Genomic DNA, 16,921 nt, shown 5'->3' on the forward strand with positions numbered 1-16,921 from the left:
CACTCGATGTATGCACAAGGCTTATTCCTCTAAGAAAAAGGAGGAGTAGATGTAAAATAGAAAGAGACAGGCGCTCCCTTTACAGGCGACGGAAAAGAATAACAGAGCGGCTAAAAGAGGTCAATATATCTGAAATGCGAAGGGAGACACTGGTCAGAGAAATAGCAAGCATCGAACTTAAGCTAAAGGAATCTTATAGGAGTCAGGAATCGCGGGAAGAACTAAAAGCCATAAATGAAATCGAAAGAAACCCAAAGTTTTTCTTCTCCTATGCCAAATCAAAGTCGAGAACAACGTCCAGTATTGGGCCCCTACTTAAACAAGATGGGTCCTACACAGATGACAGCAAGGAAATGAATGAGCTACTCAAGTCCCAATATGACTCAGTTTTTAGCAAGCCGCTAACCAGACTGAGAGTCGAAGATCAAAATGAATTTTTTATGGGAGAGCCACAGAATTTGGTTAACACAAGCCTATCCAATGTTATCCTGATGCCAAATGACTTCGAACAGGCGACAAATGACATGCCCATGCACTATGCCCCAGGGCCAGACTCATGGAACTCCGTGTTCACCAAGAATCGCAAGAAGCCCCTATTACGAGCCTTTACCATCCTATGGAGAGGGAGCATGGACACGGGGGTCGTCCCACAGTTACTAAAAACAACAGACATAGCCCCACTCCACAAAGGGGGCAGTAAAGCAACAGCAAAGAACTACAGACCGATAGCACTAACATCCCATATCATAAAAATCTTTGAAAGGGTCCTAAGAAGCAAGATCACCACCCATCTAGAAACCCATCAGTTACACAACCCAGGGCAACATGGGTTTAGAACAGGTCGCTCCTGTCTGTCTCAACTATTGGATCACTATGACAAGGTTCTAGATGCACTAGAAGACAAAAAGAATGCAGATGTAATATATACAGACTTTGCAAAAGCCTTCGACAAGTGTGACCATGGCGTAATAGCACACAAAATGCATGCTAAAGGAATAACAGGAAAAGTTGGTATATGGATCTATAATTTCCTCACTAACAGGACACAGAGAGTAGTAGTCAACAGAGTAAAGTCCGAGGCAGCTACAGTGAAAAGCTCTGTTCCACAAGGCACAGTACTCGCTCCCATCTTGTTCCTCATCCTCATATCTGACATAGACAAGGATGTCAGCCACAGCACCCTGTCTTCCTTTGCAGATGACACCCGAATCTGCATGACAGTGTCTTCCATTGCAGACACTGCAAGGCTCCAGGCGGACATCAACCAAATCTTTCAGTGGGCTGCAGAAAACAATATGAAGTTCAACGATGAGAAATTTCAATTACTCAGATATGGTAAACACGAGGAAATTAAATCTTCATCAGAGTACAAAACAAATTCTGGCCACAAAATAAAGCGAAACACCAACATCAAATACCTGGGAGTGACCATGTCGGAGGATCTCACCTTCAAGGACCATAACATTGTATCAATCGCATCTGCTAGAAAGATGACAGGATGGATAATGAGAACCTTCAAAACTAGGGAGGCCAAGCCCATGATGACACTCTTCAGGTCACTTGTTCTATCTAGGCTGGAATACTTCTGCACACTAACAGCACCTTTCAAGGCAGGTGAAATTGCTGACCTAGAAAATGTACAGAGAACCTTCACGGCGCGTATAACGGAGATAAAACACCTCAATTACTGGGAGCGCATGAGGTACCTAAACCTGTATTCCCTGGAACGCAGGCGGGAGAGATACATGATTATATACACCTGGAAAATCCTAGTGGGACTAGTACCGAACTTGCACACGAAAATCAAGCAAAAGACTTGGCAGACGATGCAACACCCCCCAATGAAAAGCAGGGGTGTCACTAGCACGTTAAGAGACCATACAATAAGTGTCAAGGGCCCAAGACTGTTCAACTGCCTTCCAGCATACATAAGGGGGATTACCAACAGACCCCTGGCAGCCTTCAAGCTGGCACTGGACAAGCACCTGAAGTCAGTTCCTGACTAGCTGGGCTGTGGCTCGTACGTTGGTTTGTGTGCAGCCAGCAGTAACAGCCTGGTTGATCAGGCTCTGATTCACCAGGAGGCCTGGGCACAGACCGGGCCACGGGGGCGTTGACCCCGGAACTCTCTCCAGGTAAACAGTCGATGGCCTCCACTCCAAACCAACAGATACAGATACTAATGCCGGAAAAAAATCCCCCCCAGTACCAACAATACCACCAGTCCGATGACATTCTTCTTTGCAAATATACAGGGTCTAAAGCCAGCAACAAACCACAAAATACCTTTCATCTGTGGACTGCTTGCAGAGGCAAAGGCAATGTTCACGGCTTTCACTGAGACCCACATAAAGGATCACTTGGACAACGAAATATGGATCCCAGGTTACAACCTATACAGATGTGACAGAGTGAACATGTCAGCATAGTTGCTGATCCCTGTGTTATATAGCATAGCATATTAGTATCATCCATGTGCTTTAGATAGGAGATCCCTTGTAGGCCTGTGACTTTGTGTGATGTCACGGGATGCGCATGTGTAGGCTCGTACCTCTACCTCCCTCTCAGTCAGCGTAGACATCCAGGCTAGGACAGGCAGAGGCTGGGCTCCATTCTTCATCATCACAGTCTGACAATATATATGTTACCATCCAACAAGTGTGTCTACCTTCAACCCTCGATATCTCCATTTAAGAACCCCTACGATAAATGGTGGCATCGGAGGGCCTGTAATTCTGACGATTACAGCGATTTCTGGAGATAAATTTCGACCGAGCCGGCCATCTTGTGAGTAGGCCTATCGAGGTTAAAGCCAGCCAGCTACCTCAAGCCAGTTCTCCCGCCCAAGCTCCTACCAGCTTCTACATTATTCACTGGTCAGTCTCTTTGTATTAGTGTATCTGCTTATTTGCATCACTCCCGAGGGGTTGACCCGAGTTTGCAAAATAAGCCAGTTTCCAGTCTGTGAGGGGGAGTCAGAACAACCGAGCCCAGTCGAGCCTAGTCTACTCCATCCAATTCCTTTGCCTGCCAAGCCAGCTTCCACCCCTGCTGTGCTCATCATGTGAAGTTATCAAGCCATTCTGTGTGAAGGGTTAAGATAAGCCAGCAAGCAACTAACCCAGTTGTTGTACCCCAGTACTCAAGCAAGCCACGTGAGTAGTCTTCATCGCTTGTGATTCAAGCTCCAAGCATTCTGAGTGCTCTTTTTCATCCTTGTGGTGTTGTAGTATTTCGTGGGTTTGTTTTTTTTAAGCCAGTCGGCTTAGAAATATCTTCGCGGCAGTGTGGCTGTTCTCAGTGAGACTTACGCCGTTCAACCCATAGGCCCAACACTCACGACCACGTGTGTCGCACCATTGCCGGTCTCAGCCCTGTTAACCCACAAACCCAACTACACTCACCACGCGGCCTCAAACGCCTCACTCAAGCCATTACCCACTCACCTACTTCAGTGTTTTGGTGCGCTATTAAGGGTTGTAGCACCATATTTTAAGGACCACATAGGGGGTCAAGAGCTAGTGTGTGTTTTGTGCCACCGTTAAAAAGCCTCCTGTGTGTGTCTATCGCCGATGTAAGCACAATTCTACGATCACCTGTGCAGAGGACAGCAGCAAGACCACATAAACAATCCTCAGTTCATAGAGACATTTGCGAGTGTTGAGACAATTCTTTTGTGTTCCAGAGATTTTTCTCTTAGTGACATTCAGTGACTCTTGATCAGACTCAGTATTTATTATATACTGATTGCAATATTCTTTTTTTCTCTTCTTAATTCAGTGTTAATTTTCGTGCTATTATCTTATGTTTGTTGTGTTGTGTGTCTTTTTATACACTTGAAGTAAGTACTTAGTGTTTTTCCTTTGTTGTGTGTGCAACATATGAGCAGTATAGAACTTGTGTTTACACTTCAGAATCACCTAGTGTTCTCAGTATTCCAGTGAAGTATTTCAGTAAATTTTTCACCTCATATTCTGCATCACAACTCAGTGTTGTCTGTTATAATTTTTTTTTCTTTTTTCTTCCCAGCATTTGTGTATTTTTGTTTTGTTCCCTGTGTGTTGAACATTCTTGTGTTCATATTCTTTCATTTAGCCAGTGTCTAATTTGTCTTATTTCCACAGACAATAGTGCCATTATTTTGTGCAAGCAAGAAATCATTTTTACAAAATTTTTTCACACATCAAGTTTCATTGCAAGAAAATTCTAGTACTGTGTTTATGTTGATGTGTTGTATCCTGCATCACTGTAAGTGTTCAAACTTTTTTGTTCTGTGTTTTAGCACCTATTATTTTTCATGTTTCATTGAACAAATTCACTCTTAGTGCAATTTTTAAGTTCTTCTTTTAGAGTAAATTGTTCTTTTGCTTGTTAAGTGTTGCTTGATTGCAGTTAAGAGTTAAAGTGTTCATTCCTTGATATATTTCTTTTCTTGTGTGTGTAATAAATTTTTTATTGCACATTGATTCATTTTGCAATAATTCTTGTGCAAATATTGTGTTGCCGCTAAAGTTTTTCTTGCAGAGATTCTAAGCAGTGTTTTTTTTTTGATTAGCAATTATTTGCAATATTGCTACAGTTTATTTCAGTGCAGTTTCATATGCTCTGTTCTGTGCATAATATTTTATTCTGTCTGTGTCATTTTATTTTATTTCAGTGAATTGTGCCTCTGTTTTATTTTTTGCACAAGATTTATTGAGTCCATTTTAATATTTTTTTTTTTTGACGATGCAGCATCCCCCCAATGAAAAGCAGGGGTGTCACTAGCATGTTAAGAGACCATACAATAAGTGCCAGGGGCCCGAGACTGTTCAACTGCCTCCCAGCATACATAAGGGGGATTACCAACAGACCCCTGGCAGTCTTGAAGCTGGCACTGGACAAGCACCTAAAGTCGGTTCCTGATCAGCCGGGCTGTGGCTCGTATGTTGGTTTGCGTGCAGTCAGCAGTAACAGCCTGGTTGATCAGGCTCTGATCCACCAGGAGGCCTGGTCACAGACCGGGCCGCAGGGGCGTTGACCCCCGGAACTCTCTCCAGGTAAACCCCAGGTAAACACATAACAGGAAAGGCACTGCAGTGGATCAGAGAATACCTGACAGGGAGGCAACAACGAGTCATGGTACGTGACGAGGTGTCAGAGTGGGTGCCTGTGACAAGCGGGGTTCCACAGGGGTCAGTCCTAGGACCTGTGCTGTTCTTGGTATATGTGAATGACATAACGGAAGGGATAGACTCAGAAGTGTCCTTGTTTGCGGACGATGTGAAGTTAATGAGAAGAATAAAATCGGATGAGGATCAGGCAGGACTACAAAGAGACCTGGACAGTCTACAAGCCTGGTCCAGCAACTGGCTCCTTGAGTTTAACCCTGCCAAATGCAAAGTCATGAAGATTGGGGAAGGGCAAAGAAGACCGCAGACACAATATAGTTTAGATGGCCAAAGTCTGCAAACCTCACTCAAGGAAAAAGATCTGGGGGTGAGTATAACACCGAGCATATCTCCCGAGGTGCACATCAGTCAGATAACTGCTGCATCATATGGGCGCCTGGCAAACCTACGGATAGCGTTCCGATACCTCAGTAAGGATTCGTTCAAGACTCTGTATACCATTTACGTCAGGCCCATACTGGAGTATGCAGCACCAGTTTGGAATTCACACCTAGTCAAGTACGTCAAGAAATTAGAGAAAGTGCAAAGGTTTGCAACAAGACTAGTCCCAGAGCTACGGGGATTGTCCTACGAAGAAAGGTTGAGGGAAATCGGCCTGACGACACTGGAGGCCAGGAGGGTCAGGGGAGACATGATAACGACATATAAAATACTGCGCAGAATAGACGAGGTGGACAAAGACGGGATGTTCCAGAGATGGGACACAGACACAAGAGGTCACAGTTGGAAGTTGAAGACTCAGATGAATCAAAGGGATGTTAGGAAGTATTTCTTCAGTCATAGAGTAGTCAAGCTGTGGAATAGCCTAGAAAGTGACGTAGTGGAGGCGGGAACCATACATAGTTTTAAGGCGAGGTATGATAAAGCTCATGGAGCAGGGAGAGAGAGGACCTAGTAGCAATCATTGAAGAGGTGGGGCCAGGAGCTATGACTCGGCCCCTGCAACCACAAATAGGTGAGTACAAATAGGTGAGTACACACACACACACACACACACACACACACACACACAGCCCATACTGGAGTATGCAGCACCAGTTTGGAATCCACACCTAGTCAAACACGTCAAGAAATTAGAGAAAGTGCAAAGGTTTGCAACAAGACTAGTCCTAGAGCTACGGGGATTGTCCTACGAAGAAAGGTTGAGGGAAATCGGCCTGACGACACTGAAGGACAGGAGGGTCAGGGGAGATATGATGACGACATATAAAATACTGCGCGGAATAGACAAGGTGGACAAAGACGGGATGTTCCAGAGAAGAGACACAGACACAAGAGATCACAATTGGAAGTTGAAGAATCAGATGAATCAAAGGGATGTTAGGAAGTATTTATTCAGTCATAGAGTAGTCAGGCCGTGGAATAGCCTAGAAAGTGACGTAGTGGAGGCAGGAACCATACATAGTTTTAAGGCGAGGTATGATAGAGCTCATGGGGCAGGGAGAGAGAGGACCTAGTAGCAATCAGCGAAGAGGCGGGGCCAGGAGCTGTGAATCGACCCATGCAACCACAAATAGGTGAGTACAAATAGGTGAGTACACTGGGGAAATTTGTCACTGATGCTCAGGCAAAGGCGAGAGGTCCACACTCGACGAAGGCTGGCGCGGAAGTCCTTAACAAGTTCGTTACTGATGGCCATTGTTGTGGGATGCTTAATAATAATAATATCGTTATTTCTACACGTACATGTACAAGGTATACTGGCCTAGCTGACATCAATGTCACCTATAGAAAGCCGCTTGTCATGCTGAGCATTTCGGGCCAATTAGGTCAGTTTTATTCCAGGATGCGACCCACACCAGTCGACTAACACCCAGGTACCCATTTTATACTGATGGGTGAACAGGGGCAGCAGGTGTCTTATGGAAACTAGTCCCTAATGTTTTGCAGCCGTACCAGAGATTCGAACTCCGGACCTCAGTGTGTGAGCTGAGTGCGCTAGCGATCGAGCTAAGGGATACCTAAGCCTTATTAAGCCATATTTCATGAGAGTGTGGAAATAATATATTGCCAAATATGGTCGTCAGTTTTAGAGTGAATAAAATTTCCTCCGGGAAGGGAAATGAGAATAAAAAGTTCCCCATTAGGTCTAAACTCCGGAAGTGTCTGACACCCTAATCATAATCAAGTAAAGTCAACAGCAACGGCTTGTTGGTGAGGGGCTCTTGATTTAGGGAATTGGATCTCTGCTCCAGTTCCCCAAATTAAGCCTGAATGCCTTCCACGTCCCCCCCCCCCAGGCGCTGTATAATCCTCCGGGTTTAGCGCTTCCCCCCCTCAGGGAAGGTTCCTTGATGTTGGTGAGGGGCTCTTGATTTAGGGAATTGGATCTGTGCTCCAGTTCCCCGAATTAAGCCTGAATGCCTTCCACATCCCCCCCCCAGGCGCTGTATAATCCTCCGGGTTTAGCGCTTCCCCCTTGATTATAATAATAATAACGGCTTGTACGTGGCCAGGAAGGAGCTGATTTATGGCCTTTATAAATAGTTTAGTTTGTTGATGTGTCCGAGGCTTGAGCGGTTAGTTTATTGTACACCCGCAGCTCATCTTGTGAGCGGTAAGTTTATTCAGGTACACAAATAACCCGCACATAAAAGAGAGAAGCTTTCGACGACGTTTCGGTCCGACTTGGACCATTGACAAAGTCAATGACTTTGTCAATATGTGCGGGTTATTTGTGTATCGTTCCAGTCACGGTATTGTGCCTTTTTGTTATTTATTCAGGTATACACAAATACAGTTACATATTTTATCATACATAGCAGCGTATGTGTAAAGTACCTAGGATAACCCAAAAAAGTCAGACAGAGTGACTTATTTCCATTGGGGTCCTTTTACCTTATTATCATAATATAAAGGAGAAAATATCTTATTATTATAATATAAAGAAGATAATATCTTATTATTATTCTATAAAGAAGAAAATAGTGTTTCATTCATCTACATATCTGTGTCTCCCCCAAACTGCCAGAAGTACTTGTAACCAAGCCTAAGCCTGGCCACTACAACATCAGTCAGTCTGTTCATATTGCTCCATATTTATTTATTTATTTATTTTTATTTATTTTCAATTTGTGCACACATACAGAGGTACAAAAAAATACAGATAAGAGCAGTATGCCAAAGCCACTTATACTATGCATAGCATTACGGGCTGGCTTAAAATTAACTTAAGATTAACTAAGCAATGATGAAATCAGTGATAAAACATTAATGTAAACAGATTACTATAAAGCACAAGTGAGTATTACAAAGACAGGTCATATGGTTGCATTCAGTTAGGTAGTGATTCTGTTAGGTAGTGTATTTAAAAAATAATAAAGTTAGATTCGGTTTTAGGTTTAACATTTATGTGATATAATTGTGAGAAACATTTAAGATATACAATTTATAAGGTTCAGTTATTCAGTATTTATTTGGTTTTGGGTGAGCAAGTGATCTTTGAGAAGAGACTTGAATTTATAATCAGGTAGTGTTTCTTTTATATTTACAGGTAATGAATTCCAGATTTTAGGGCCTTTTATGTGCATTGAGTTTTTGCATAGTGTGAGATGGACACGAGGAACATCAACATAAACATACTTATCTACGTTCATGTTATCATAGTGAGTTATAAATCTACTCAGGCTTCTAACTGCATTCCTATAACAATCATTTTCATTATTTACTTCTCTCCTAATATTACTTCTAATGCTAGACACAGTTATACCAAAGTTATATTCTACATTCTCCTTCTGGGTACTCTTCTTGGCTAACATATCAACTTTATCATGAAGGAGTAATCCAATGTGTGATGGGATCCATAGCAATTGTATATTAATTCCTTTGTCCCTGATTTTTGAGTATCTGTACCTGGCTTCTCCAATGAGCATGTTGTTGGAGTCATTATATGAGTCAAGAGCCTTCAGTGATGACATAGACTCAGTAATGATGAGAGTCAAGCTCAGTGTCATAAATTAGCTTTAACGCCATTAGGATTGCAAACAATTCAGTTTGCAGTGTAGATGCCCAGTTGTTAATTCTTACACCAAGTGAGTGAGGGAGGGATTATATTTTTTTTTTTTTTTGTTTTCAACCGATTTATTTTATTTTTGGTGTACTTTTAGAGGTGCATATATAGTTTAATGTGACAAAGTTTCAGTATGATTGGCCAACAAACAACATAGAAAAAAAATATTAACATAATTTTGATATATGGCAGATGGGACATGCAACTATGACCACCCTAGAAAATGTCATGCCCATATGACAACAGGAAAATGCAAACTCCCTTCCTGTAAGCTTTTTCACCCTGAAATGTGTACCTCTTCAGTACAGGAAAGACTGTGCTATAACTTAAATTGCCAGGCATACCATCTAAAGGGGACAAAAAGATACAAAACATCCAGGCCATGGGAAAACCTGGGTAGCCACAGCCACTCAAGAGGGAGAGGTTTTCTAGTGCCAGGAAGGAAAAAAAACTGGCAGGAAATGGCAGAAATCGTACACCAAATCCAGTCATTCCTGGAGTGGAACCACAGTCGATGGCCTCCACTCCAAACCAACAGATACAGATACTAATGCCGGAAAAAAAATCCCCCCCCAGTACCAACAATACCACCAGTCCGATAACATTCTTCTTTGCAAATATACAGGGTCTAAAGCCAGCAACAAACAACAAAATACCTTTCATCCGTGGACTGCTTGCAGAGGCAAAGGCAATGTTCGCGGCTTTCACTGAGACCCACATAAAGGATCACTTGGACAACGAAATATGGATCCCAGGTTACAACCTATACAGATGTGACAGAGTGAACAGGCAAAAGGGGGGGGTTGGCCTGTACATTGCAGAGTCACTTGTTTGCACAGAACTGCTTAATGCCTCAAATGACGTACCTGGAGTACCTGGAGAGAGTTTCGGGGGTCAACGCCCCCGCGGCCCGGTCTGTGACCAGGCCTCCTGGTGGATCAGTGCCTGATCAACCAGGCTGTTGCTGCTGGCTGCACGCAAACCAACGTACGAGCCACAGCCCGGCTGATCCGGAACTGACTTTAGGTGCTTGTCCAGTGCCAGCTTGAAGACTGCCAGGGGTCTGTTGGTAATCCCCCTTATGTGTGCTGGGAGGCAGTTGAACAGTCTCGGGCCCCTGACACTTATTGTATGGTCTCTTAACGTGCTAGTGACACCCCTGCTTTTCATTGGGGGGATGGTGCATCGTCTGCCAAGTCTTTTGCTTTCGTAGTGAGTGATTCTCGTGTGCAAGTTCGGTACTAGTCCCTCTAGGATTTTCCAGGTGTATATAATCATGTATCTCTCCCTCCTGCGTTCCAGGGAATACAGGTTTAGGAACCTCAAGCGCTCCCAATAATTGAGGTGTTTTATCTCCGTTATGCGCGCCGTGAAAGTTCTCTGTACATTTTCTAGGTCGGCAATTTCACCTGCCTTGAAAGGTGCTGTTAGTGTGCAGCAATATTCCAGCCTAGATAGAACAAGTGACCTGAAGAGTGTCATCATGGGCTTGGCCTCCCTAGTTTTGAAGGTTCTCATTATCCATCCTGTCATTTTTCTAGCAGATGCGATTGATACAATGTTATGGTCCTTGAAGGTGAGATCCTCCGACATGATCACTCCCAGGTCTTTGACGTTGGTGTTTCGCTCTATTTTGTGGCCAGAATTTGTTTTGTACTCTGATGAAGATTTAATTTCCTCATGTTTACCATATCTGAGTAATTGAAATTTCTCATCGTTGAACTTCATATTGTTTTCTGCAGCCCACTGAAAGATTTGGTTGATGTCCGCCTGGAGCTTTGCAGTGTCTGCAATGGAAGACACTGTCATGCAGATTCGGGTGTCATCTGCAAAGGAAGACACGGTGCTGTGGCTGACATCCTTGTCTATGTCGGATATGAGGATGAGGAACAAGATGGGAGCGAGTACTGTGCCTTGTGGAACAGAGCTTTTCACCGTAGCTGCCTCGGACTTTACTCTGTTGACGACTACTCTCTGTGTTCTGTTAGTGAGGAAATTATAGATCCATCGACCGACTTTTCCTGTTATTCCTTTAGCACGCATTTTGTGCGCTATTACGCCATGGTCACACTTGTCGAAGGCTTTTGCAAAGTCTGTATATATTACATCTGCATTCTTTTTGTCTTCTAGTGCATTTAGGACCTTGTCGTAGTGATCCAATAGTTGAGACAGACAAGAGCGACCTGTTCTAAACCCATGTTGCCCTGGGTTGTGTAACTGATGGGTTTCTAGATGGGTGGTGATCTTGCTTCTTAGGACCCTTTCAAAGATTTTTATGATATGGGATGTTAGTGCTATTGGTCTGTAGTTCTTTGCTGTTGCTTTACTGCCCCCTTTGTGGAGTGGGGCTATGTCTGTTGTTTTTAGTAACTGTGGGACGACCCCCGTGTCCATGCTCCCTCTCCATAGGATGGAAAAGGCTCGTGATAGGGGCTTCTTGCAGTTCTTGATGAACACAGAGTTCCATGAGTCTGGCCCTGGGGCAGAGTGCATGGGCATGTCATTTATCGCCTGTTCGAAGTCATTTGGCGTCAGGATAACATCGGATAGGCTTGTGTTCATCAAATTTTGTGGCTCTCTCATAAAAAATTCATTTTGATCTTCGACTCTCAGTCTGGTTAGCGGCTTGCTAAAAACTGAGTCATATTGGGACTTGAGTAGTTCACTCATTTCCTTGCTGTCATCCGTGTAGGACCCATCTTGTTGAAGTAGGGGCCCAATACTGGACGTTGTTCTCGATTTTGATTTGGCATAGGAGAAGAAATACTTTGGGTTTCTTTCGATTTCATTTATGGCTTTTAGTTCTTCCCGCGATTCCTGACTCCTAAAGGATTCTTTTAGCTTAAGTTCGATGCTTGCTATTTCTCTGACCAGTGTCTCCCTACGCATTTCAGATATATTGACCTCTTTTAGCCGCTCTGTTATTCTTTTCCGTCGCCTGTAAAGGGAGCGCCTGTCTCTTTCTGTTTTACATCTACTCCTCCTTTTTCTTAGAGGAATAAGCCTTGTGCATACATCGAGTGCCACCGAGTTAATCTGTTCTAGGCATAAGTTGGGGTCTGTGCTGCTTAGTATATCTTCCCAGCTTATATCGGTTAGGACTTGGTTTACTTGGTCCCACTTTATGTTTTTGTTATTGAAGTTGAATTTGGTGAATGCTCCCTCGTGACTAATCTCATTATGTCGGTCTGGGGCTCCGCGCATACATGACTGAACCTCAATTATGTTGTGATCTGAGTATATTGTTTTTGATATGGTAACATTTCTTATCAGATCATCATTGTTAGTGAAGATGAGGTCTAGTGTATTCTCCAGTCTAGTAGGCTCTATTATTTGCTGGTTTAAATTGAATTTTGTGCAGAGATTTAAAAGCTCGCGTGAGTGTGAGTTTTCATCAGAGCTGCCTCCTGGTGTTATTACTGCAACAATATTATTTGCTATATTCCTCCATTTTAGGTGCCTTAAGTTGAAATCCCCCAGGAGCAAGATGTTTGGTGCAGGAGCTGGAAGGTTTTCCAGACAGTGGTCAATTTTTAACAGCTGTTCCTGGAATTGCTGGGATGTTGCATCCGGAGGCTTGTAGACTACCACAATGACTAGGTTTTGGTTCTCGACCTTTACTGCTAAAACTTCCACTACATCATTTGAGGCATTTAGCAGTTCTGTGCAAACAAGTGACTCTGCAATGTACAGGCCAACCCCCCCCCTTTTGCCTGTTCACTCTGTCACATCTGTATAGGTTGTAACCTGGGATCCATATTTCGTTGTCCAAGTGATCCTTTATGTGGGTCTCAGTGAAAGCCGCGAACATTGCCTTTGCCTCTGCGAGCAGTCCACGGATGAAAGGTATTTTGTTGTTTGTTGCTGGCTTTAGACCCTGTATATTTGCAAAGAAGAATGTTATCGGACTGGTGGTATTGTTGGTACTGGGGGGGGATTTTTTTTCCGGCATTAGTATCTGTATCTGTTGGTTTGGAGTGGAGGCCATCGACTGTGGTTCCACTCCAGGAATGACTGGATTTGGTGTACGATTTCTGCCATTTCCTGCCAGTTTTTTTTCCTTCCTGGCACTAAAAAACCTCTCCTTCTTGAGTGGCTGTGGCTACCCAGGTTTTCCCATGGCCTGGATGTTTTGTATCTTTTTGTCCCCTTTAGATGGTATGCCTGGCAATTTAAGTTATAGCACAGTCTTTCCTGTACTGAAGAGGTACACAGTTCAGGGTGAAAAAGCTTACAGGAAGGGAGTTTGCATTTTCCTGTTGTCATATGGGTATGGCATTTTCTAGGGTGGTCATAGTTGCACGTCCCATCTGTTTTTCCAGATTTCCCATGCCAGCAGATACCGAGTGCATAGTATGTGCACAGGCTTGGTTTCCGTTTGCCTTGGGTTTCTGTGACTGTATTCCCTGTTGGTGCATGTTTTCCTGTCTTACGTCTATCCTCCCTAGCACCAACAATGGAGCTCCCACCAGTTGTTTTTGGTAATATATCCTCACTATTGCTAGTGGAGTCCTCTTGTTTGCTATTTCCTGCAGAATTTCTAGTTTGCAATATTGGTTTTATCTTATCTTTGACTACACTGAGACCCACATAAAGGATCACTTGGACAACGAAATATGGATCCCAGGTTACAACCTATACAGATGTGACAGAGTGAACAGGCAAAAGGGGGGGGTTGGCCTGTACATTGCAGAGTCACTTGTTTGCACAGAACTGCTAAATGCCTCAAATGATGTAGTGGAAGTTTTAGCAGTAAAGGTCGAGAACCAAAACCTAGTCATTGTGATAGTCTACAAGCCTCCGGATGCAACATCCCAGCAATTCCAGGAACAGCTGTTAAAAATTGACCACTGTCTGGAAAACCTTCCAGCTCCTGCACCCAACATCTTGCTCCTGGGGGATTTCAACTTAAGGCACCTAAAATGGAGGAATATAGCAAATAATATTGTTGCAGTAATAACACCAGGAGGCAGCTCTGATGAAAACTCACACTCACGCGAGCTTTTAAATCTCTGCACAAAATTCAATTTAAACCAGCAAATAATAGAGCCTACTAGACTGGAGAATACACTAGACCTCATCTTCACTAACAATGATGATCTGATAAGAAATATCACCATATCAAAAACAATATACTCAGATCACAACATAATTGAGGTTCAGTCATGTATGCGCGGAGCCCCAGACCGACATAATGAGATTAGTCACGAGGGAGCATTCACCAAATTCAACTTCAATAAAAAAAACATAAAGTGGGACCAAGTAAACCAAGTCCTAACTGATATAAGCTGGGAAGATATACTAAGCAACACAGACCCCAACTTATGCCTAGAACAGATTAACTCGGTGGCACTCAATGTATGCACAAGGCTTATTCCTCTAAGAAAAAGGAGGAGTAGATGTAAAATAGAAAGAGACAGGCGCTCCCTTTACAGGCGACGGAAAAGAATAACAGAGCGGCTAAAAGAGGTCAATATATCTGAAATGCGCAGGGAGACACTGGTCAGAGAAATAGCAAGCATCGAACTTAAGCTAAAAGAATCCTTTAGGAGTCAGGAATCGCGGGGAGAACTAAAAGCCATAAATGAAATCGAAAGAAACCCAAAGTATTTCTTCTCCTATGCCAAATCAAAATCGAGAACAACGTCCAGTATTGGGCCCCTACTTAAACAAGATGGGTCCTACACAGATGACAGCAAGGAAATGAGTGAGCTACTCAAGTCCCAATATGACTCAGTTTTTAGCAAGCCGCTAACCAGACTGAGAGTCGAAGATCAAAATGAATTTTTTATGAGAGAGCCACAAAATTTGATTAACACAAGCCTATCCGATGTTATCCTGACGCCAAATGACTTCGAACAGGCGATAAATGACATGCCCATGCACTCTGCCCCAGGGCCAGACTCATGGAACTCTGTGTTCATCAAGAACTGCAAGAAGCCCCTATCACGAGCCTTTTCCATCCTATGGAGAGGGAGCATGGACACGGGGGTCGTCCCACAGTTACTAAAAACAACAGACATAGCCCCACTCCACAAAGGGGGCAGTAAAGCAACAGCAAAGAACTACAGACCAATAGCACTAACATCCCATATCATAAAAATCTTTGAAAGGGTCCTAAGAAGCAAGATCACCACCCATCTAGAAACCCATCAGTTACACAACCCAGGGCAACATGGGTTTAGAACAGGTCGCTCCTGTCTGTCTCAACTACTGGATCACTACGACAAGGTCCTAAATGCACTAGAAGACAAAAAGAATGCAGATGTAATATATACAGACTTTGCAAAAGCCTTCGACAAGTGTGACCATGGCGTAATAGCGCACAAAATGCGTGCTAAAGGAATAACAGGAAAAGTCGGTCGATGGATCTATAATTTCCTCACTAACAGAACACAGAGAGTAGTCGTCAACAGAGTAAAGTCCGAGGCAGCTACGGTGAAAAGCTCTGTTCCACAAGGCACAGTACTCGCTCCCATCTTGTTCCTCATCCTTATATCCGACATAGACAAGGATGTCAGCCACAGCACCGTGTCTTCCTTTGCAGATGACACCCGAATCTGCATGACAGTGTCTTCCATTGCAGACACTGCAAAGCTCCAGGCAGACATCAACCAAATCTTTCAGTGGGCTGCAGAAAACAATATGAAGTTCAACGATGAGAAATTTCAATTACTCAGATATGGTAAACATGAGGAAATTAAATCTTCATCAGAGTACAAAACAAATTCTGGCCACAAAATAGAGCGAAACACCAACGTCAAAGACCTGGGAGTGATCATGTCGGAGGATCTCACCTTCAAGGACCATAACATTGTATCAATCGCATCTGCTAGAAAAATGACAGGATGGATAATGAGAACCTTCAAAACTAGGGAGGCCAAGCCCATGATGACACTCTTCAGGTCACTTGTTCTATCTAGGCTGGAATATTGCTGCACACTAACAGCACCTTTCAAGGCAGGTGAAATTGCCGACCTAGAAAATGTACAGAGAACTTTCACAGCGTGCATAACGGAGATAAAACACCTCAATTACTGGGAGCGCTTGAGGTTCCTAAACCTGTATTCCCTGGAACGCAGGAGGGAGAGATACATGATTATATACACCTGGAAAATCCTAGAGGGACTAGTACCGAACTTGCACACGAAAATCACTCATTACGAAAGCAAAAGACTTGGCAGACGATGCACCATCCCCCCAATGAAAAGCAGGGGTGTCACTAGCACGTTAAGAGACCATACAATAAGTGTCAGGGGCCCGAGACTGTTCAACTGCCTCCCAGCACACATAAGGGGGATTACCAACAGACCCCTGGCAGTCTTCAAGCTGGCACTGGACAAGCACCTAAAGTCAGTTCCGGATCAGCCGGGCTGTGGCTCGTACGTTGGTTTGCGTGCAGCCAGCAGCAACAGCCTGGTTGATCAGGCGCTGATCCACCAGGAGGCCTGGTCACAGACCGGGCCGCGGGGGCGTTGACCCCCGAAACTCTCTCCAGGTAAACTGCAGGTAATCCCCTGACAAATTGGCACTACGAGTGGCACTTCCGACATTCCCAACTGTTAGAATACAACTAGCACGAATATTTTACGTTGCCATTTCATCTAATATATCTTATTATCATGGTAAAAAAAATACATTTGACAGAATATTTGGCATTCACCAAAATATCTGCCTTTTACCCCCCACAAAATAAAAAATATTTGAGATATTCCAAAAAATCCATCGTTAAAAATTAAAA

The 16,921-nt window shown here is 43.6% G+C and overlaps 1 protein-coding gene across 2 annotated transcripts in view; it reads left to right on the forward strand.

Moving 5' to 3' along the window:
* Positions 1 to 3,389: 3,389 nt before the first annotated feature.
* The window catches only part of LOC128693174 (uncharacterized), a 114,696-nt gene continuing 101,164 nt past the window's right edge, over positions 3,390 to 16,921 (forward strand). The window contains exon 1 of one of the 2 annotated variants that reach the window (XM_070089417.1): positions 3,390 to 3,462. The gene's annotated coding sequence lies outside the window, so the exon portion shown is untranslated. Of the gene's footprint in view, positions 3,463 to 7,748; positions 7,868 to 16,921 lie in introns of those variants that run through there. The other variant, XM_070089419.1, reaches the window with a different exon arrangement.

Source organism: Cherax quadricarinatus, chromosome 28, assembly GCF_038502225.1.
Source record: "Cherax quadricarinatus isolate ZL_2023a chromosome 28, ASM3850222v1, whole genome shotgun sequence".
NCBI lineage: Eukaryota > Metazoa > Arthropoda > Malacostraca > Decapoda > Parastacidae > Cherax > Cherax quadricarinatus.